The 23,014-nt window shown below is 41.3% G+C and overlaps 1 protein-coding gene across 1 annotated transcript in view; it reads right to left on the reverse strand.

Annotated features, from left to right (window-relative positions):
- Positions 1-23,014, reverse strand: part of LOC129157274 (zinc finger protein 493-like) — a 64,068-nt gene that overhangs the window by 34,849 nt on the left and 6,205 nt on the right. Inside the window, exons 2-3 of the mRNA XM_070542876.1 lie at positions 11,002-11,114; positions 10,834-10,915 (exon numbers count right to left, since the gene is read on the reverse strand). The gene's annotated coding sequence lies outside the window, so the exon portion shown is untranslated. The remainder of the gene's footprint in view (positions 1-10,833; positions 10,916-11,001; positions 11,115-23,014) is intronic.

Genomic DNA, 23,014 nt, shown 5'->3' on the forward strand with positions numbered 1-23,014 from the left:
TTGGCTAAATCTTTTTACACAGAGCTCACAGGCGAAAGGCTTCTCCCCAGTGTGGACTCTCATGTGACTGTTTAAAGTTGACTTTAAGCTAAATTTCTTTCCACAAAGCTCACAAGGAAAGGGCTTCTCTCCTGTGTGGACTTTCATGTGTGTGTTTAAATGTATCTTTTGGCTGAATCTCATTCCACAGAGCTCACAAGGAAAGGGCTTATCTCCTGTGTGGACTCTCATGTGACTGTTTAAAGTTGTCTTTTGGCTGAATCTCGTTCCACAGAGCTCACAAGGAAAGGGCTTATCTCCTGTGTGGACTCTCATGTGACTGTTTAAATGTTTCTTTTGGCTAAATCTCGTTCCACAGAGCTCACAAGGAAAGGGCTTAACTCCTGTGTGGACTCTCATGTGACTGTTTAAATGTGTCTTTTGGCTAAATCTCGTTCCACAGTGCTCACAAGGAAAGGGCTTATCTCCTGTGTGGACTTTCATGTGTTTGGTTAAGTTTGTCTTTCGGCTAAATCTCGTTCCACAGAGCTCACAAGCAAAAGGCTTCTCTCCTGTGTGGACGCTCATGTGACTGTTTAAAGTTGTCTTATGGCTAAATCTCGTTCCACAGAGCTCACAAGGAAAGGGATTATCTCCTGTGTGGACTCTCATGTGTGTGGTTAAGTTTGTCTTTTGGCTAAATCTCGTTCCACAGAGCTCACAAGCAAAAGGCTTCTCTCCTGTGTGGACTCTCATGTGACTGTTTAAAGTTGCCTTATGGCTAAATCTCGTTCCACAGAGCTTACAAGGAAAGGGCTTCTCTCCTGTGTGGATGCTCATGTGTGTGGTTAAATCAGTCTTTTGGTTAAACCTTTGTCCACAGTGCTCACAGGCAAAATGTTTCTGCTTTGTCTGGATTCTCGTGTGTTTGTTTAAATGTGTTTTTTGGCTAAAGGACTGAAACCTGGCAGCATCAGTCTCCTTATTCAAATGGAGATGCTCTCCCTCCATATTAGACCAGAGTTTCTCCTGTTCCTCCTTTTTGGTGGAGAAAATCTAGGTGCTGGTGGTTGACACGAGCACTCTGTTCTTCTGAAGCTTCTTATTGTTGAAAATCTGTAGGAAACACAGAAACATATTATGTGAATGACAGACAGCTGTAACTGTGTTTTCACACATAACAGTTGTATTATTTCTTTAAACTGACAGTAGAATGAAACGTATTTACAACTGGAAACTGAACTTTGAGCCTCTATAAATCATATGAGCCTCAACCCTCAGGCTTCACTTTAATTTTCATACAAGAGTCATTAGAGGACAAAAACGTCCGCTTGTAAAAGTGGCTATAAAAAATGTATACATTAATGTTTTTTTTTACTTTTCATAGATCTGTTGAACAACTTCAGCCCTGCTCAAACATAAGGAAAATTCAATCATTTTGAGGCTTTTAACCCCTGAAATGCCAGTTTGAATACAAAAGTCATTGATGTAAATTATGAAGAAAAAAAAAGAAGGAAAAAACAGCACCGAGTTATTTTCTAAAAAACAGGTAACGAAACCGTTTCTGTGTTTTAAAAAGAACGACAGCATGGAATTAGCCTTGGACATGTCAAGAGTCTAGTAAAATATCACATGTTATGCTTTTTTAGTTTTTGTGTAGCAGCAGATTTAAAATTTACCACCCTCTTGTGCCTGTTATGGACAAAAACGTCCCATTGACTTCAATGCAAACCACAGTTTTTGATCCTGTATTATCTGCAGCAAATATTCATGCTTTCTGTGATGAAATGGTTTCATTTTGGACAAAAGTAGTCAAATTTATGATTTTTACTGTTCACCACCAAATTCAGTCATTTCTTCATATGTTGCCCAGGCGAGAAAGTTTACACATTTCTATAGATCTTCTGCTGTTTTTACTGAAGTCAGAAGCTCAGCATGTAAACAAAACACAGTTTCACTCTCCTACTGAACATCAAAGAGTAGAAAACAAAAACAATATGTTTATGCACCTGGCTGGAGCTCAGGCACATCCAAACTCTTTGTAGTTCAGTTTGTTATGAAAGGGCAGAAGTGTGAATGCATGCATGTGAAGTGACTCCTTGGAGCTCTTCGGTCATCTCCAAAATGACACGTTTTCCCTGGCCGACCTCTGCAGCCTCACCAGCAGCTTTCCCTGTGTTAACCTGACACTTGCAGGCATAGGAAGTGGCAACATCAGCAGTGATCCAGAGTTTCAATCCGTACTTTGCTGGTTTACTTGGCATATGTTGGCGAAACTTGCACCTGCCTCTGAAAGGGACAAGCTGCTCATCAGCACACACATCTTACCCAGTGTTGAAAAGCATTTGGAGGCGATGGGTCCACATGTCCCAAATCGAGCGGATAGGGGCCAGCTTGTCCTGCCTGAGACGGGAAGGCCTGTTCAGCTCATCATCAAACCGGAGGGTGGAGTTGATCATCTTGAATTTGGTGTGACTCATGGTGGCCAGGAAGATTGCACGTCCACGGTGGTCATCCCAAAGGCTGCAGGTGGATTCCCCTTTGGACTGGTACACACCAGCCAAAATCAGGAGCCCAATGTATGCTCTCACTGCGATGTCATCAATATCCCACCAGGTCTTCACCGCACGTCTTCCATTTAGATTTGTCATGTTGACGATGATTTCAGTCATTTCTGGAGTAAATAATAAATCAAAGGAGGACACTAGGGCTGCAACTAACGATTATTTTTCATAATCGATTAATCTGTCGATTATTTTTTTCGATTAATCGGTTTGTTATTGTTTAGCTATTTAACCTATACAAGTGATGAATACATTTCAGTTAAGAAAAAGAAAAACATAAGAGAATTGTGCAGTTGACTGCAATCTATTTTATTGCACATGAACACAGTCAGCAGTGTAAAATGAGCTAAACTGTGCAAAATATCAGTCCAGAATCATTTTTTGGGATGAAAATATAAGAGGTAAATTCCATAAAAAATAATGAATCTAGAATAGAGTTTGTAAGTGGTATGAATTGCTGGGGGGTGAGTGTCTTGTTCCCCATGTAGTTGTCCATCGTTGCTTGTTTTTTTCTTCATAAGAAACACAAATTGACTGACATAAGTACACATATAAAATAAAGCAGCACACACACACACTACAACACTAAATCAATATTATATTATTTGAATTAATTAACAATATAAAGTGATCATAGATTTTGATAAAAATGTGTTGTGAGGCGTTTTACAGCGTTAAGACAGTAAAACAGCCTTTTAATAGTAAAAGAATGACTTTCTGAATTTCTCCTGTATTTAAAAATTGAAAGCGTTCAACTATGCCGCGTTATTTTCACCTGGACACAGCTCGTCTGTATATTTTTCTCCGCGGAGTTGTCCTTTTTTGAATGAGGAACACAGTTATGGGTTTGTGCAGTTTTTCTCTTAACGAGAACATTCTTATAAACAGACGTGCTAAATTTGGCAAGCGCATGATTCACAACACGGAGATTCATGATTGCATCTAGTCAATCAGAAGTAGAACAACGTAGACTGACGTGGCAAAAAAAAAAAACATGTTTAACATCCACTATAAGGAACTCAGCTAAAACACTAAGTCCCAAATTTGATCTGCGTGTAGTGATGGACCACTATATTTAGCTTGTTTATTTTCTGTTACTTACCGGGCTGGCTCCTCCTCTGCTGCATCAGCCCCCACATGTTTTCGTCTTAAATGTTCACTTAGGGACGTCGTGCTTCCGTGCCATGCTAGATGGTTTTTGCATATTTTGCAGGTCACCCGTCTTTTCATGGCATCTAGAGTGAAGTGCTCCCATACTTGTGAGGTTTTTGTCCGGGATTTCTCTTCAGTTTTGTCGCTTCTATTTTTCTTCCGTATTTCTTGTTCCGCCATCTCTCACAGCAAGATGAGCATCAGTAACGTGTTACGCCATGAAATTCGAGGGCACTTATTGGCTCGTTTCTTCTTCTACGGCTCCACTGGTAGATCAGTGGCTCATTACTGCCACACACTGGAGGCAAATTGAACAGATTGTAACCGATGTCAGATTGTGGTAAAAAATAGACTTTATGCGGTAAAATGTGATTATTAAACAACTAATCGATGACTAAAAAAAGTTGTTAACTATTTTAATAATCAATTATAATCGATTAAATCGATTAGTTGTTTCAGCTCTAGAGGATACCACATCGTAAATGTGTGTGATGGTGTAATGTGTTGGCCCAGGATTCAAACATCTTGCAGCAGGAACATAGTGGGAAGTTTCGGCGTTAGTAGGAAACCAGACTTGCCCACTTTTAGAAATCCATCCTGGAATCAAAAACTGTGGTTTGCATTAAAGTCAATGGGACGTTTTTGTCCTCTAATGGCTCGAGTGTATAGTCAATTTTAAATCTGTTGCTATGTAAAAACTATAAATGCAAAAAATTCTAAAGTTTAGATATTTCATAACATAATCAAGACTGATTTGTACTAAACACCCCAAGCAAAAAAATGTCTTTTCTAGAAAATAACTAAGTTTTAGTGTTTTTTTTTTCATGAATCGGGGTGATGTGGGTGTGTTTGGAGGACTTGGTCAGAAGCTGAGCACAGGCGTTCTGAACCACCTGTAGACGGTTCAGGGAGGTTCTGCTCAGACACGTGAAAAGAGAGTTACAGTAGTCTAAGCGTGAGGAGATGAAGGTGTGGAGAACTGTCTCAAGTTCAGAGCGGGACAGAATGGGACTCAGCTGTAAGGGAAAAATGAGGTTCTTACATTTTAATTAATGAGCCGTAAGGCGTGGGATTCCATAGGAAATATGAAATCCGCCTCATGGATCGGGGTTGGTTAAACCAGATCGGGTCTTTTTAATGCAGAGATCATGTAACCGTTATGTATTCACTCAGAGACAACAGAATAGAACGAGTCAAGTTTAAAAGTTAAGAAATTTTATTACTAACAATTAAACTAGGCTTATTTAAGAACTAAGTGTATAGTGCGACTAAAAATGGATGAGGCGGTGAATGGATGACGTGTCATGTAAATCAGAACCAGCAAATCCGAAGAAGCGATTAGTTCTGACGGGAACTGAAGATGTTGGTTTGGAATAAGCTGGGGTTCGTTTCAGAACTGCATGAGACACCATTAAGCCACGCCTACCTGCCTGGTGGAAGTCCTCTGTGAGATCAGGAATGTCGAGGTCCACCCGGACCCTCTCTGGTAGCAGAGCTGGTAGCAGAGCCGCGGTTCCGACCAGACCCGTCTCGAGATACTGCCGGCACACGACTCTTGTCTTGGCGTCTGTTCAGACCCGGCCTGGGTCAGTGGAGCTCTTATTCTGAAAGGAGCTGTTGTCGTTGCTTGTTGTTATAGCGACTGGATTTTCTCAGCTTGTCGTGGTTCTTTCGGTTGAAGAGTTAAAAGTTCAGGATTGGCCACTCCGTCACTTTGCTCTGGAACGCTTTGAACTGCATTAGAGCTGACGTGGCATCTGTTTTATACCTCGGATGTTTTGGTTTATTGTTGAATGAAAATTACCAAACACCGTCAGAAGCACGCCTCCGTCAGATCTGTAAGATTCTGATTGGATCAGTGAAAAAATGTGTCAAGTCCTTTTAACACTACGTGAAATGAGTCCTGTTGAACCATTTAAAGTTACATTACTTCATTTCTAAGATCATAATAAAATAATTAATATTTTAATTTCACAGGTCGGTCACATCTTGTTATATTAACTAACACTTTGATGGATTAGCTTTATTAAAATAGAGTTCTTTGATTAATCAAAAGGAAAGAATTCATTCTTCTTTCTTCTGTCTTCATGCTGGAATGTAAACAGTTTAGAAACGACTGTATGACCTTCAGGCTGTTTCAGACACACTGACACTGTGTCAAAAGGAAACAGCTGTTAGGGTAGAAATGGCTCCTTCAGCACGTTACACAGCTTAGCAACGTTCCTGAGATGGAAGAAGGAAGAGCCAACAAGAGAACTGGCATGAGAATCCAGGGTGACAGCTGGGTCAAAGGTCACGCCAAGATTCCTGACAGAGGGTTTGGTGTGAGAAGCAAGCTGACCAAGAGAGTCTCTGACTTTGGGAACCAGCTTCTCTGGGGCACAGATGAAGATCTCAGTCTTATCTTCATTCAGCTGTAGAAAGCTCCCACCATCCAGGTTTTAATGGAGTCTAAGCAGGAGAGTAACAGCTGCAGCGTAGACATCTCATGGGGCTTAAAGGAGATGTACAGTTGGATGTCATCCGTGTGAAGACGCTAGGAGACTCCTTTAAATGAGCTCAGCAGGTGCTGTAAAGGAAGCAGATAGAGCAGGGCCGTGCAGAGACCTTTGAAGGGGCGGGTGCTCAAAGTTAAAAAAGGGGCACATATACAGGGTTTTCCTGTATTCAAATTTGCGTGGCGGCCGCCTCCAGCTATTTTTGTGCCGCCCCAGCCTGATTTCACTCTGCCCCCAGCTATATGGATGTTACTGTAACTGCAGTTGCAGCGTTGCGCCACTACAGGGCGCTGTACCAGCAGCGGTGCACCGAAAAGCGCTAAAACCGCTGCAGAAAAAGATCAAAATTTGCTTTTCTCGCTAGTTGGTACATACCTATGGTTGGTGCTATTAACGTCCTGATTTTCCCCCAGCTCTTCCATATCGGAGCAGGGCTGTAACTGTCTGTGCGTGTCTGTCTATTTTTAAACGTAGCACGGGTGAAACATCTTTGAATTACTATTTTCCCCAGAACTTTGTTGAACAAAAGTAAGTTACGTGTAAGAAAATGCTTTTTACTGGCGCACAGTGTTGTCATCTGGATGCAGTGGAGGAAAATAAAGGAACCAACAAAGGCACAAAGGCAGAACCGGTCCAAACTGGGATCAAAACACGCAGATTAGCTAATGCTAAAGCTAACAGGTAGCAGTCTCGCGATCAAGTGGCGCACAGAAAAATATATGATGATGATGATCGTAAAACTAAGAAAGACTAAACTCTAAAAGCGGATGAAAAGTCCCCACCATCCTGTTTATTCTGCATCCTGCAGCACTACGGATCAGAACCGCTGCAGATACGGGTCACATTACAGCTACAAGTCTACGGCAAGCCGTTGTAGTATACAGGTGCTGGCCAGTAAATTAGAATATCATCAAAAGGTTGAAAATATTTCAGTAATTCCATTCAAAACGTGAAACTTGTACATTATATTCATGCAATGCACACAGACCAATGTATTTCCGATGTTTATTACGTTTAATTTTGATATTTATAGGTGACAACCAATGAAAACATCAAATCTGGTATCTCAGAAAATTAGAATATTCTAAAGGCCAATGAAAAAATGTTTGTTTCTCTAATGTTGGCCAACTGAAAAGAATGAACATGAAAAGAATGTGCATGTATAGCACTCAATACTTAGTCGGGGCTCCTTTTGCCTCAATAACTGCAGTAATGCGGCGTGGCATGGACTCGATCAGTCTGTGGCACTGCTCAGGTGTTATGAGAGCCCAGGTTGCTCTGATAGTCGTCTTCAGCTCCTCTGCATTGTTGGGTCTAGCGTATTGCATCCTCCGCTTCACAATACCCCATAGATTTTCTATGGGGTTAAGGTCAGGCGAGTTTGCTGGCCAATCAAGGACAGGGATACCATGGTCCTTGAACCAGGTGCTGGTGGTTTTGGCACTGTGTGCAGGTGCCAAGTCCTGTTGAAAGGTGAAGTCTGCATCCCCATAAAGTTGGTCAGCAGCAGGAAGCATGAAGTGCTCTAAAACTTCCTGGTAGACGGCTGCATTGACCCTGGACCTCAGGAAACAGAGTGGGCCAACACCGGCAGATGACATGGCACCCCACACCATCACTGACGGTGGAAACTTTACACTGGACCTCATGCAACGTGGATTCTGTGCTTCTCCGCTCTTCCTCCAGACTCTGGGTCCTTGATTTCCAAAGGAAATGCAGAACTTGCTTTCATCAGAAAACATAACTTTGGACCACTCAGCATCAGTCCAGTCCTTTTTGTCCTTGGCCCAGGCGAGACGCTTCTTGCGCTGTTTCTTGTTCAAGAGTGGCTTGACACACGGAATGCGACACCTGAATCCCATGTCTTTCATGAGTCTCCTCGTGGTGGTTCTTGAAGCGCTGACTCCAGCTGCAGTCCACTCTTTGTGGATCTCCCCCACATTTTTGAATGGGTTTGTCGTCACAATTCTCTGCAGGGTGCGGTTATCCCTAGAGCTTGTACACTTTTTTCTACCACATTTTTTCCGTCCCTTCGCCTGTCTGTTAATGTGCTTGGACACAGAGCTCTGCGAACAGCCAGCTTCTTTAGCAATCACCTTTTGTGTCTTGCCCTCCTTGTGCAAGGTGTCAATGATTGTCTTTTGGACAGCTGTTAAGTCAGAAGTCTTCCCCATGATTGTGGTGCCTTCAAAACAAGACTGAGGGACCTTTTAAAGGCCTTTGCAGGTGTTTTGAGTAAATCAGCTGATTAGAGTGGCAGCAGGTGTCTTCTATATTCAGCCTTTTCAGAATATTCTAATTTTTTGAGATACCAAATTTGGAGTTTTCATTAGTTGTCACTTATGAATATCAAATTTAAATGTAATGAACATTGGAAATACATTGGTCTGTGTGCATTGCATGAATATAATGTACAAGTTTCACGTTTTGAATGGAATTACTGAAATATTTTCAACCTTTTGATGATATTCTAATTTACTGGCCAGCACCTGTATAATTCACAAACGCTTCTATCTTTGAACATAATTTGAACTGGATTATTGCTAACCCGTACATAATAGACATGCCACCATTACATTGTTAGCAGCAGAAATTAAATGTTATTACCATTTCCAACACAAGTGCATGTTAATGAAATGCATTATATTTTACTGCATATATTTATGTGTTATTATGACTAAGATGAGTGTTATTAATACAAACCTAAAATGTTACTGAAATGTAGGTCAAATATATAAAAATATTTTAACTATAAATATCAGATGGGAAAAAGGAACTAAACACCAATCTGATGCATATTATTGAGCCTTTCATAATAAGAGTCTGTTATTTCAGCCTGATCATTTTGTTGTTTTATTTCATATTTTTTAGCAGCAAACCAGTTTTGTTTCACTTGAAACGTTGTCAAATGGAATATTCTATTAATCGCCAGAAGCTTAGATTAGAACACTCCAATTCAATTCAATTTTATTTATATAGCGCCAAATCACGACAAGAGTCATCTCAAGGCACTTCACAAATTCACTGAGCTGCATGCTGACTTAGCGACTGCTCTCTGGAGTCACATGTGGAGGCTGTAGTAAGCATTTTGTTTTTGTCTTTAGCGCTGCAGACCATTTATTGCAGCACGGATATTAGGGCTGCTCGATTATGGCAAAAATAATAATCACGATTATGGTGACTGAAATTGAGATCACGATTATTTAGGACGATTTTTCAATTTATGTTGATTTTATTTGTTTTTATTCAGTCATAAAATTGCTCAGGGCACAATCAGGACAAAAATAAACAAGATGATCACTAAAATAACTCCTGATTCCCAGTATAAAAAGACCAATATACTTATAGCTCATAGTTTATGACCCAAGGACTATAGACCTTGGTTTAACTCATTTAAGTCTAACCAGTACAGACCCAAATACTAATATCTTGCAAATACTGACAACAAGAATTATACAGTGGCATTTATAACAAATAAATGCAAATAAATTGATGTTCACAAAATGCTGCATAATACGTATTTAGTCGTGTCAAGGTGCTGTAGGAGAGTGCACTAGCACCGTGTCCTCAGAGAGATTCGTTATTATTAATCAGCGTGAGAAACTTATTTCTACCTTATAAACTATTTATTTACAAGTCCATCAGTTAATGTAATTGTCCCAACCACAGCTGCACCCCCCACCCCCCAACCTGGTCTCACAGCAATTGGGGCAAGCTGCACGTGTGTTTAGCGTGCCGCACGCGCACATTTAGCCGTTTTTAGTGGCTCAGGAGTCCGCAGGTGCAGTGTGTGTGTCACTCACTCTGGTTAATCCAACAAGGAGCCGGCTCCGAGAGCTGTCTTTAGCGACTGACACATCACTACATCATTCCCTTTCCTAATGTCCTGAAGAACGGTCCGCAGCGCAGGCGGAGTGTTTAGCTAACCTGCAGGAAATGTCGACGACAGTTATCCAGAAAGTAGCTAAGGGTTACCAGAGATGTTTCTGAGGTGTTCGCTAGGTACTTTTAGGATTAAAAAGTCAAGAAGGGGGTCTGAGAAGCTGTTAGAAATAGCGTCAAAGTCGCCAAGTTGGCAACACTGTGGAGGAGCGCTTCATTTGCAACTCAGGGCAGCGCAAGTGGGAGGAGCAAATAATCGGCTTGTTTTGTTTTTTATAATCGTTCAAAACTCAGATCGTAATCGTGATTAAAATTCGATTAATTGAGCAGCCCTAACGGATATACTGAATAGTTTCACAACTTTTAAATCAAAAAGATAATCAGTCCATCGCCATTCTCCTTCCCGGCACCTCCGTTCTGCTGACTCCAACCTCCTTTCCCCTTTCAGAACAAAACATGGCACCATGGGGGATCGAGCCTTTGCAGCCGCTGCCCCCACACTTTGGAACTCTCTCCCACTAAACATCAGGAATGCCGTCTCTCTTTCTACTTTTAAGTCACTGCTTAAAACCCACTTCCTTAAATTGGCCTTCTCTTAAGATCAACCCAGCATCCCCCAGTCTGTTTACTATGTTTCATGTTGTTTTATTATGTGTTTATTGCATTTTTTGTGAAGCCTGACTGACCTAAAAAGTGCTAGACAAGTTTAATGTATTATTATTATTATTATTATTATTATTATTATTATTATCACTTACAACCGCAGAAGGCAAAGTGTGTCTCCACTCCCTGTTCAGCCATTTTCCTGCACCAGATCTGGCGTTTACAGATGTTTCACACCTGTGTGAATAACACAGCTGTCTAAGAGAAAAACCACTTCTCCAACTCATTTACTTATTTACATATCTGAAAGGTGGCAGCCCTACCTGTGTCCATGCTGTCCAGGTCCAGGTGGTGAAGAACACACGATGAATCAGTCCCAGCTGATGGATGATCCTGAAGTGGTAGCAGGTTTTCTTTAGCCGTGTTTAGCTAACAGCTGCAATAGAAACAAAGCAGGAGAGCTGATTAAGATGCTGCTTCAGAACAACGCAGGAGATTAAAGATCCAACGCTTTGGTTCTGATCAGCTGAGGACAGATCCAGTCTGGAAAAGAGGACCTTTGCTCACCAGAGTTCACAGACTTCTCTTCTATTCTTCCAGCTACAGACTAAATTGAAGATGGATGCTCTACAAAAATACTAACAACGGCTTCTCCTGTTTAGTTCTGTCTGGTGGCTCACTAAAAGTCAAATCCAGCATGGCAGCATCTCATGGAGCCAACAAGGAAAGCAAGGTGTGATATCAGCAGAGGGCTGGAAGCTGAAAAGGTCAAGAACAACACAACCTGAGGGTTCCTCTTCTCCAACTGAGCCAAGAGCACTAAAGGGTTTCGTTTAGAGTTTACATGAAGAAGTAGTGAGTTTATTTATTTATTTATTCTTTATTTAACCAGGAAGGTCCCATTGAGATCACAAACCTTACTTTCAAGGGAGTCCTGGCCAAGAGGCAGCTCCACGGACGTGTAATGTACATGAAAACACAGGAATCCCAGCTAAATGAACTTTAGGTGTGTTTTAGCAGAATGCTATTGTGTTCTCAGTATTATTATTGATTACTAAGTCATTATATTATACATTTACTCAGTAGAATGTGTCTTTCTAAAGTTGTATTTATTTTTATTTACATGTAAACAGCGCCGGCGCTCCGCACACGCACACCACGCACAGCGTGTAGGGCACCACGCCAGGGGAGGGGCACCAAATGCAAGCTTGTGAAAAAATAATATGTATTTGATAAAGACAAATTTCAATTAGAAGATGTGCAAAGCAAGTTAACAGCATGTTTACAGAGAGAAAACAATACAAAAAGGAAAGGAGATGGACCGTGTCGCCCCCCACCCCCCCCCGCAGACACCTGCGGAGGATGCCGCGGGCACAGTCATGGCTCAGAAAAGGCTGCAGGAGTCTGGGGCAGTAAAGAGACAAAAGAAAAACAGCGGGATGATGCTGTTGGTTCGATTGCAGATAAGACAAGTATTTTAATGGAAATTCTTAATTTTTTTATCTTTTTCTAATTTTAAACACGGGTGTGGTGAAGTTCAGAGGGTCGTTTGACCTAGCTTAAATTCGGACTTTTTACTGCTGTTAATTAATCTGTTTTTGGTCAAATTTTACCGAGTTTGGTAAGCATGCTGCTTTTCAGGACTTTTATTTGGTGTTTTTTGCACTCTGCTTCCGTACATTTAACATTTTGACTCTATCTGCGTGGTTTGGGCAGATTTCGTTCTCTGCTTCTCCAGTCTGTTAAAAGTATAATGCGCCACTCTGTCCCGCAGCCTCCCGTCCGCCTACCGGGCGTTCGTTAGTAGCTGAGTGAGAGAGGCTGAGAGGGAGAGAAACTCAAGAGAAGCTTTAGAGCTTTTTTACTGCTGGAGAAAAAAACGTAGCAAGTCATCATCTTCCTAAATGCAGTTATTCTCTTCTGAATCAGCACTTCTTTAAAGAAGAAGAAATAGTTAAATGCAACAAAGGGAAATCAGTCTGTTCATGCGACTTGTATCAACAAATAAGTCTGAACAGTGTTAAAGGTTGTTCATCTTGTAACCCAGAAGCTAGAACCTTAATGAGGTATTAACTAATTGGCTTACTAATATGATCCATCCTCAATTTAGATAAAATATAAAATATAAATTAAGGAAATTAACAATACTAATTAATAGATATCTAATTAACTAATAGATAATTTCATAATGAATTATTGGAAGGGTGAATAACTAAAATAACGAGTTTAATATTAAACATCGGTTAAAACAAGAATCTTGAACATCCCTAACAGAAACAGAAGAGGAAAGCTGTATACTATTGGTCCAGGTGGGAATCTGAAATTTCATTGGCTGAGAGAAATAAGTCCCGCCTCCGCGAAATAAAACCGTGCGACGCAGCTGAGCGAGAGGAGAGACAAACGGCTGTGCAGCACGCAGATACAGAAAGCAAAGACTGAGCGGTTAGAGAGAGAGAGAGAGAAAAAAAAAACAACGGTCGAGGCCGTGAAGAACCCTGATTTGGGTGCCGCATAGATAGAGGGAGAGGCGGACTTGACTCCTTCTAATAAGAGCTAGGAACTTGGAACCAACGCGGTGAGTAAAGAAAAAAGAAGAGAAAAAGCTAACGATGCAACTTAAAAAAAAAAAAGGAAACTTAAATAGCTTATCAAATTAATTCCATTCTTATAGATTTGTGTGGAGACGACAGAGTGAACCAATCCTCTGTAGGAGGGAACCGTTGGAGCGCTTTGGTGAGTGAATGAGATTAAATTCAGTAAATTATTAAATTCAAAAAGCTAATTACAGCAACCGAGGTGACAGCAGTGGGCTGCTAGACGTTAGATCCCAGGAGTTAACATCTCAAACTACCAGTTAACGGTGGTAGGGCATATAGGAGTTAACGGCTCAAACCGCCAGTTAACGGCGGTAGGGCATATGGGATTCCCAGGAGTTAACGGCTCAAACCGCCAGTTAACGGCGGTAGGGCATATGGGATTCCCAGGAGTTAACGGCTCAAACCGCCAGTTAATGGTGGTACGGCCTAGATGTACAAGGTCCTCAGGGGCGTTATAGCTAACGCCATAGAATTAGCAATGCGTCCCTTAACCAAACATTTAATAATAAAAAAAATAGATAAATAAAAATAAATAAAAGCTAACTGATTAGGGAGGAATTATTTTACAAAGGTGGACCAAAGGACCAGAATTTATATTTTGTTGAATTTTGTTATAGAACATTTTATTTATTTATTTATTTATTTATTTATTTATTTATTTATTTATTTATTTATTGTGTTACAGATATACAAGGTGTCACAATGCTGTATAGAAACACAACTAAATGTATCCTTGTTGTCATGAATGTATTTCTTGTTGAATAGTGTAGAGTAATAGAATCTAACTGAGCCTATTGAGCTGAACAATTGTTGTCATATGTAATTATATTTCCAGAGCTACTGAGAATTATTTTAATAGACAATCAAATTGATGTTATGTTAGTTGAACTGTGAACCCAAACATGATTGGCTATGCCAATAGAGTGAAGCATTTGTTTAAGTCTGTAAGACTTTATGCTGTGATGTGACGAGAAGCGTCGATGCCAACTCGCTAACAGTCCTGTTGTTTACAGGCTGGGTTTTTTTTTTTCCTTGGGTTTGATCCCGACTCCTATGATCACTCACTTGGAACGAGAACTGGATTTCTTCCTGACGAGGGAGATGGCGAGCCTTAACCACTGAACGAACCAGGACATCTCAAGTAACTGAAGAGCAGACTGCTCTCTTCTGTGAACAATCTCAACGGTGCGGTAGGAAAAAATCGCACCACCGGACTCTGACTTTCACCCCAAGCGTGGGGATTTGACTTGACGCCGGCTGACTTGTGACTCATATGATCAAATCTCATACCGACCATTTTACTATTGTCGATTGTTTTCATCTGTTTTTGTGTGTTATCTTTATGTGTTATATTTCCCATTATTATTAAAATTTAGTATATAAACCGTTTCATGCTATACCCGTGACTCCAGTCATTCTTAAACAACCTCCAATTCTCCCCGAACCTAATTATTGGCCCATTTGTTTATTTTTTCTTTTAATTATCTTATTGTATCCTGTAATCCGGTTACATAAAACTTGGCGAGCCAGCCAGGAGAATTGTAGAGTTGTTACCTTAGCTAACCATTGACTGACATCATAAGAGTGCCTGGAGGTCACAGTGGTTTGCCATTTTGGCATTATTGGTACTTTTGAGTGTTTTAAAATGGAAGTTGTGAAAACAGAAAAGGTCAAAGTTTCAAATGCTGTTTTAATCAGTGGGTTAACTGATACAGACCTTGATAACGAAGTCTTTGGGTTTATGGAAGGATTCGGACCAGTTAACAGGCGCATTAAGTTACCAAACTGTGATCAGATTATTGTGGAGTTTCAACATGAAGCCACTGTTAAGGAATTAAAGAAACAATGTTTACCCTATGACAAACCTTGTACTAGGAACCCAGATGTTTTCTTTCATATTCAAGACCTAGCCAGCGCGTACAGTCTAGAAACTAGCACATCTGCCACTGATGCCTATCTGTCAGAGCTCAGGGACATAGCTGCGCGTAGCAATCAATCATTTAAAGACCTTCTAATGGAGGAACTGGCAAAAATTGGGGAATCTTTAGGAAGGGATACCCATGCATCTGAACCAGTCACTGAACCAGAGCCAATGCTCCATAGTGACCAAGTTACATATTCCCTGCCTTTAACACCAGAAGTTAACTATATGAACAACTCAAAGGACAATTGTCCACCTACAGAGACTGGAAAACAAAACCCTTGCATTCCACCAAATCTTTTAAACACACCTGAGGTTCAGCGAGTTATTGTGGAACACATTGTTAAAAGCAGTGAGGTTATCCCTCCGCCTACTTCACAATACAGACTAAAACCGTTCTCAGGGCGAGTTCCACACCCTTCTTTTGAAACTGACTATGATACTTGGCGTAGTAGTGTAGTGTTATGCATAAATGATCCTTCACTCACCAAGTCCCAAATTGTACGAAGAATCGTGGAGAGTCTGTCAGCCCCAGCAGCGAGCATCGTTAAAGCTCTTAGTCCAAAATCCGACCCGGAAACGTACCTTGAACATCTCGATTCAGCTTACGCAGCTGTCGAAGACGGCGACGAGCTCTTTGCTCGCTTCTTAAACACAAACCAGGACAGTGGTGAAAAACCTTCCGATTACTTTCAGAGGTTATACACCTTGTTAAACCTAGTTATTCAGAGGAATGGAATTTCCTCCAGTGACGCCGACCAGCAGCTGCTCAAGCAGTTTTGCAGAGGCTGTTGGGACAGCTCGCTGATTTCAAACCTGCAACTCGAACAAAAGAAAGACAACCCGCCTCATTTTACAGCACTTCTCCTCAAACTGCGCACTGAAGAAGACAAACAGGCTACTAAAGCAGCACGCATGAAACAACACTTAGGGGCACAACGAACTAGAGTGTATTCAAATGTGCAAACAACATGCTCTCAGAGTAAAAACACTTGTGAACTGGAAATAGATGATAACTGTGATGACTTACGCAAACAAATCGCTGAGCTCAGGAGCCAAATTGCACAGCTTAAGGTTAACAACACAGATAAAAAGGCAAAGAAAACTCAAAAAGAGTCAAAACCCCGTGTGGGGACTAAAATTCCAGATGAGCCCAAACAGATTCAGCAGATAACAGCAGTGGTGCCCAGACCAAAGCCTGGATACTGTTTTAAGTGCGGAGAAGATGGGCACATAGCTTCTAGCTGTAGCAACGAGCCAAATCCAGCACTAGTTGCAACTAAAAGACTTGCTCTTAGACAGAAGCAGCGCGAGTGGGAGATGTCAAAGCCAATTGCTCAGTCTCCTCCTTTAAACCGGTAGAAGCTCCTATCGTGGGACAGATAGGTGCTAAAGTAGAACCAAGTCCCTCTAAGGAAAGGACAGAGAGACTTTTTTGCAAGCCAGTTCATGCTCATTCAGTGCCAAAACTTCCCAAAAGATTAGTGGGTGGGCGATGCACAGCTACAGTCTCAGTTAACAGTGTTGAATGTAATTGTTTACTGGATTCAGGGTCCCAGGTAACCACCATTGCCAATTCTTTTTACCAAGAACACTTACCTGACCTCTCAATTAAACCCATCAGTAATCTGTTAGAAGTCGAGGGCGCAAACGGTCAAGCAGTTCCTTATTTAGGATACATAGAGATAAGTGTCACATTTCCAAAAGAGCTCGATCAGTCTGGACTTGAGTTACCTACCCTTGCGTTAGTGGTTCCGGATATAAGCTCAAACTCTGATACACCACTACTCATTGGCACAAACACACTCGATCCTTTGTATGAGCAATTGTCTGCCAATAACTTACCTGATTCCAAGGCACTCTCTTATGGGTACCAACACGTGCTAAAAGCCTTAGCAGTCAGAAAAAAACAAAGCAAAGATGGACGAGTTGGTGTGGTGAAGCTTCGAGGGAGAACCCAAGAAGTTCTCCCTGCAAATAAAAAACTGTTACTAGAAGGGTTTATGCAACCCAGCCAAAACAAGCATGAGCCTTATGCACTCATTGAACAACCCACCAATGGTTCTCTACCAGGGGGTATAATTGTAGACTGTTGCCTCATTTCCTTACCTTCACATGGTCCATACAAAGTACCTGTTGTACTAAGAAACGAAACTAACCATGACATCACATTACCCACTAACTGTGTGATCGCTGAGTTAGTTAAAGCCGATCGTGTTATGCCATATCCAGAACCTGACAAAAGTGATCAGAAAGTACTTGCGGCGTGTAGTTCGCAGCAACAGACTTCACCTTCAAACCCTCCTCTCAGTTTTGACTTCGGTACTTCGCCCTTGTCCGAAGAATGGAAAGGGAGGATCACCAACAAACTTAACACTTACTCCGATGTGTTTTCGCACCACGATCTTGATTTTGGTCATACACAACAGATAAGACATCACATCAACTTAAAAGACGAGACCCCATTCAAACAGAAATCTCGGCCGATCCATCCACATGATTATGAAGCCGTGAGAAAACATTTGGAAGCCCTCTTGGAAACCGGTATAATAAGAGAGTCGGAGTCTCCATTTGCCTCACCAATAGTGGTAGTTCGGAAAAAGAATGGTGAGGTACGTCTATGTATAGACTATAGAAAGCTTAATCTGCAAACCATTCGCGACGCATATGCCCTGCCTAACTTGGAGGAGTCCTTTTCTGCTCTCGCTGGATCACAGTGGTTTTCTGTGATGGACCTCAAGTCAGGTTACTATCAAATAGAGATGTGTGAAAAGGATAAACCTAAAACTGCTTTTGTTTGCCCGTTTGGGTTTTATGAATTTAACCGTATGCCACAAGGAATAACAAATGCTCCAAGCACTTTCCAACGGGTTATGGAAAAGTGTATGAAGGACATTAATCTGAAGGAAGTGTTAGTTTTCCTAGACGACTTGATCGTCTTTTCCAACTCCTTGGAAGAACACGAAACCAGACTTTCTCACGTTCTTGAACGGCTTAGAGAATACGGACTCAAGCTATCACCAGATAAGTGTCGTTTTTTCCAGACATCTGTGCGTTATCTTGGACATATAGTATCTCGAGATGGCATAAAAACCGATCCAGATAAGGTGGAAGCACTCAAAACATGGCCGAAGCCTCAGACTTTGAAGGAACTCCAATCTTTCTTAGGATTTACCGGTTATTACCGACGCTTCGTTAAAGATTACTCAAATATTGTCAAGCCACTAACATCTCTCACGGCTGGTTATCCACCCAAACGGAAAAACTTTAAAACACCACCATGTAGATCAAAGTACTTGAACCCCAAAGAACCCTTTGGGAATCGTTGGAGCCAAGACTGTGAGAAGTCCTTTCAAACTATTATTGAAAAACTTACCACTTCGCCAGTTCTTGGCTACGCTGACGCAAAACTCCCATATCTAGTACACACAGATGCTAGTACGACCGGACTCGGTGCAGCGCTATACCAAGTGCAAAACGGTGTCACACAGGTAATCGCTTATGCAAGTCGCGGTTTAAGCTCTAGTGAAACTAGGTACCCTGCGCACAAGTTGGAGTTTCTAGCCTTAAAGTGGGCCATAACAGATAAGTTTCATGACTATTTGTATGGGAACACATTCACTGTCATTACTGATAATAATCCGTTAACTTACCTCTTAACAACGGCAAAACTCGATGCAACGAGCTATCGTTGGCTAGCTGCGTTGTCCACCTATAATTTTGACATCAGATACCGTGCAGGTACACAGAACGTTGACGCGGATGGCCTGTCTAGGAGGCTGCATGATAAACCTGAAGACAACTCAAAATTCACTGAGGAATGCCAACGACTAGATGAGTTCCGATCTCATCTTTTATCCTCTGTCAAAGAAGTCGAGCTTCAACTTCAAGCCGAAGCAGTGAAGGCAACATGCCAAAAGCACATGGTCTTGGATGAGACTGATTCTCCTTGTGGTTTAGTTCAGTCACTTGCCATGTCTGCAGCGGCCATTCCAGACCTATTCCAGTTGGAAGACAATAGTGACAGTTTCTTTGCTGTGCCCAAGTATAACCATGCTGACCTTGTCTCCTTGCAGAGGAAAGATCCAACCATTGGCCGAGTCATTCAGCTGCTTATGACTGACAATAAACCGCCAACTGATACTATTGCAGAACCCCCGGTGGTTCTTAACCTTTTGAGAGAGTGGAAACGGTTTGAGTTTCAAAATGATTTACTGTACCGGAGACGCCAATTAGGACCAGAGACATCATTGCAGTTAGTCTTGCCTGATTCATTACGTTCAACAGTCATGCAAAGCCTACATGATGATATGGGGCATCTTGGGGTTGAACGTACGACAGATCTCATTCGGTCCCGTTTTTACTGGCCAAGAATGGCTAGTGATATCGAAATCAAAGTTAAAACTTGCGAAAGATGTATCCGTCGGAAGGCCCTCCCTGACAAAGCTGCTCCAATGGTGAGTATTACCACCACCAGACCTATGGAGTTAGTTTGCATGGATTTTCTCTCCATAGAACCAGACAGTAAGAACACTAAAGATGTCTTAGTGATTACAGACCATTTTACAAAGTATGCAGTGTCCATCCCAACCAAAGATCAGAAAGCCACCACCGTCGCGAAGAACCTGTGGGAACATTTTTTAGTCCACTACGGGTTTCCTGAGCGTCTTCATAGTGATCAGGGACGGGATTTCGAATCACGTACAATCAAGGAACTTTGTTCTTTACTTGGTATCCGTAAAGTCAGAACGAGCCCTTATCACCCTCGTGGCAACCCCGTTGAACGGTACAATCGTACATTACTCAGCATGTTGGGAACTTTACAAGCCACTGAGAAACATCACTGGCGCGATTTTGTAAAACCACTTACTCACTCGTACAATTGTACAAAAAATGACGTGACGGGATACTCTCCCTACGAGCTAATGTTCGGTAGGCAGCCTCGGTTGCCTATAGATATTGCCTTTGGGTTACGGCATTTGAACAAGCCCTCTATAACTCATTCTCAGTATGTTAAAAAACTGAAGAGTCATCTGGAACAGAGTTATGACATTGTCATAAAAAACTCTCAAAAAACAGCGAGGAAGAACAAAGAACGGTTCGACAGAAACATTCGTGAGTCCACACTAGGTGTGGGAGATCGTGTTTTAGTCCGAAATCTTCGCTTAAGAGAAAAGCATAAATTAGCAGACAAATGGGAGCAAACAGTGTATATAGTTCTCAAACAGATGGAAAACTTGCCAGTATACACTGTAAAACCAGAGAACGGAGAAGGACCCAACAGAACACTCCACAGAGATCTTTTACTGCCTTGTGGTTTTCTCTCTTCATTAGAAAATGAAACAGAACGCGTTACGAAACCTAGCAGACCTCATACAAGACAGAGTTCAGCCTTAGAACCTGACCCAGATGAGCCACTTGACGAAGAGGTAGATGAGTTTTATTACTCTGATCTTCCACAAGTGCTAAACCGACCATCCTATCAAATAGCGGTCACCTTGCCAAATAGGGAACTCATAGCAGATTCAGGACCGGTAAATAATATTCAACAACAAAACACACTATCCTTACACACAGGGGATCGCAAGGAACCAACCTTAGCTGGTAATGAAAATGCTGAATTGTCCTTACTTGACAAAGGCATCAACACCGAAACATTCTTACCTGACAGAATGAGTGAAACTGCGACATTCTTACCTGAAAGAGTGAAAGAAGCAGCAACATACTTACCTGAAAAAACGAAAAAAAACGAAGTATACTTACCTGACGTAGAAACGGGGGATGAAACTAACACAAACCTACCTCAATTGGATGGTGTCCTAAAGTCGCAGCAACGTGATGTAAGTTTTGAACCCATCATACACGATCAGACACATACATCTGAAAAGACCAAAGTCTTAGAGAATAGCTCATCAGCTCTGTCGGAAACAGAGAGCTCACTTCGTCCTGTCTCAGTTGAGAATCAAACCGAAACGGATGAGCATGATACTGTGCAACCAGAGATGTATGTCAGGAGATCTGAACGAAGTAGTCAGCCTCCTCAAAGACTAACTTACTCTCAATTGGGCAATCCACTAGTGACCGTAGTTAGGTCCCTTTTCCAAGGACTTAATAAAGCTTTTATTGACTCTCTTACTCAAGAAGTTGTGTACCCCGTAGAAACAATGCACAGGGACGTGCATGATATTTAATGGGGGAGGATGTAACCCAGAAGCTAGAACCTTAATGAGGTATTAACTAATTGGCTTACTAATATGATCCATCCTCAATTTAGATAAAATATAAAATATAAATTAAGGAAATTAACAATACTAATTAATAGATATCTAATTAACTAATAGATAATTTCATAATGAATTATTGGAAGGGTGAATAACTAAAATAACGAGTTTAATATTAAACATCGGTTAAAACAAGAATCTTGAACATCCCTAACAGAAACAGAAGAGGAAAGCTGTATACTATTGGTCCAGGTGGGAATCTGAAATTTCATTGGCTGAGAGAAATAAGTCCCGCCTCCGCGAAATAAAACCGTGCGACGCAGCTGAGCGAGAGGAGAGACAAACGGCTGTGCAGCACGCAGATACAGAAAGCAAAGACTGAGCGGTTAGAGAGAGAGAGAGAGAAAAAAAAAACAACGGTCGAGGCCGTGAAGAACCCTGATTTGGGTGCCGCATAGATAGAGGGAGAGGCGGACTTGACTCCTTCTAATAAGAGCTAGGAACTTGGAACCAACGCGGTGAGTAAAGAAAAAAGAAGAGAAAAAGCTAACGATGCAACTTAAAAAAAAAAAAGGAAACTTAAATAGCTTATCAAATTAATTCCATTCTTATAGATTTGTGTGGAGACGACAGAGTGAACCAATCCTCTGTAGGAGGGAACCGTTGGAGCGCTTTGGTGAGTGAATGAGATTAAATTCAGTAAATTATTAAATTCAAAAAGCTAATTACAGCAACCGAGGTGACAGCAGTGGGCTGCTAGACGTTAGATCCCAGGAGTTAACATCTCAAACTACCAGTTAACGGTGGTAGGGCATATAGGAGTTAACGGCTCAAACCGCCAGTTAACGGCGGTAGGGCATATGGGATTCCCAGGAGTTAACGGCTCAAACCGCCAGTTAACGGCGGTAGGGCATATGGGATTCCCAGGAGTTAACGGCTCAAACCGCCAGTTAATGGTGGTACGGCCTAGATGTACAAGGTCCTCAGGGGCGTTATAGCTAACGCCATAGAATTAGCAATGCGTCCCTTAACCAAACATTTAATAATAAAAAAAATAGATAAATAAAAATAAATAAAAGCTAACTGATTAGGGAGGAATTATTTTACAAAGGTGGACCAAAGGACCAGAATTTATATTTTGTTGAATTTTGTTATAGAACATTTTATTTATTTATTTATTTATTTATTTATTTATTTATTTATTTATTTATTGTGTTACAGATATACAAGGTGTCACAATGCTGTATAGAAACACAACTAAATGTATCCTTGTTGTCATGAATGTATTTCTTGTTGAATAGTGTAGAGTAATAGAATCTAACTGAGCCTATTGAGCTGAACAATTGTTGTCATATGTAATTATATTTCCAGAGCTACTGAGAATTATTTTAATAGACAATCAAATTGATGTTATGTTAGTTGAACTGTGAACCCAAACATGATTGGCTATGCCAATAGAGTGAAGCATTTGTTTAAGTCTGTAAGACTTTATGCTGTGATGTGACGAGAAGCGTCGATGCCAACTCGCTAACAGTCCTGTTGTTTACAGGCTGGGTTTTTTTTTTTCCTTGGGTTTGATCCCGACTCCTATGATCAC

This window comes from Nothobranchius furzeri, chromosome 12 (genome assembly GCF_043380555.1).
Source record: "Nothobranchius furzeri strain GRZ-AD chromosome 12, NfurGRZ-RIMD1, whole genome shotgun sequence".
Taxonomy (NCBI): Eukaryota; Metazoa; Chordata; class Actinopteri; order Cyprinodontiformes; family Nothobranchiidae; genus Nothobranchius; species Nothobranchius furzeri.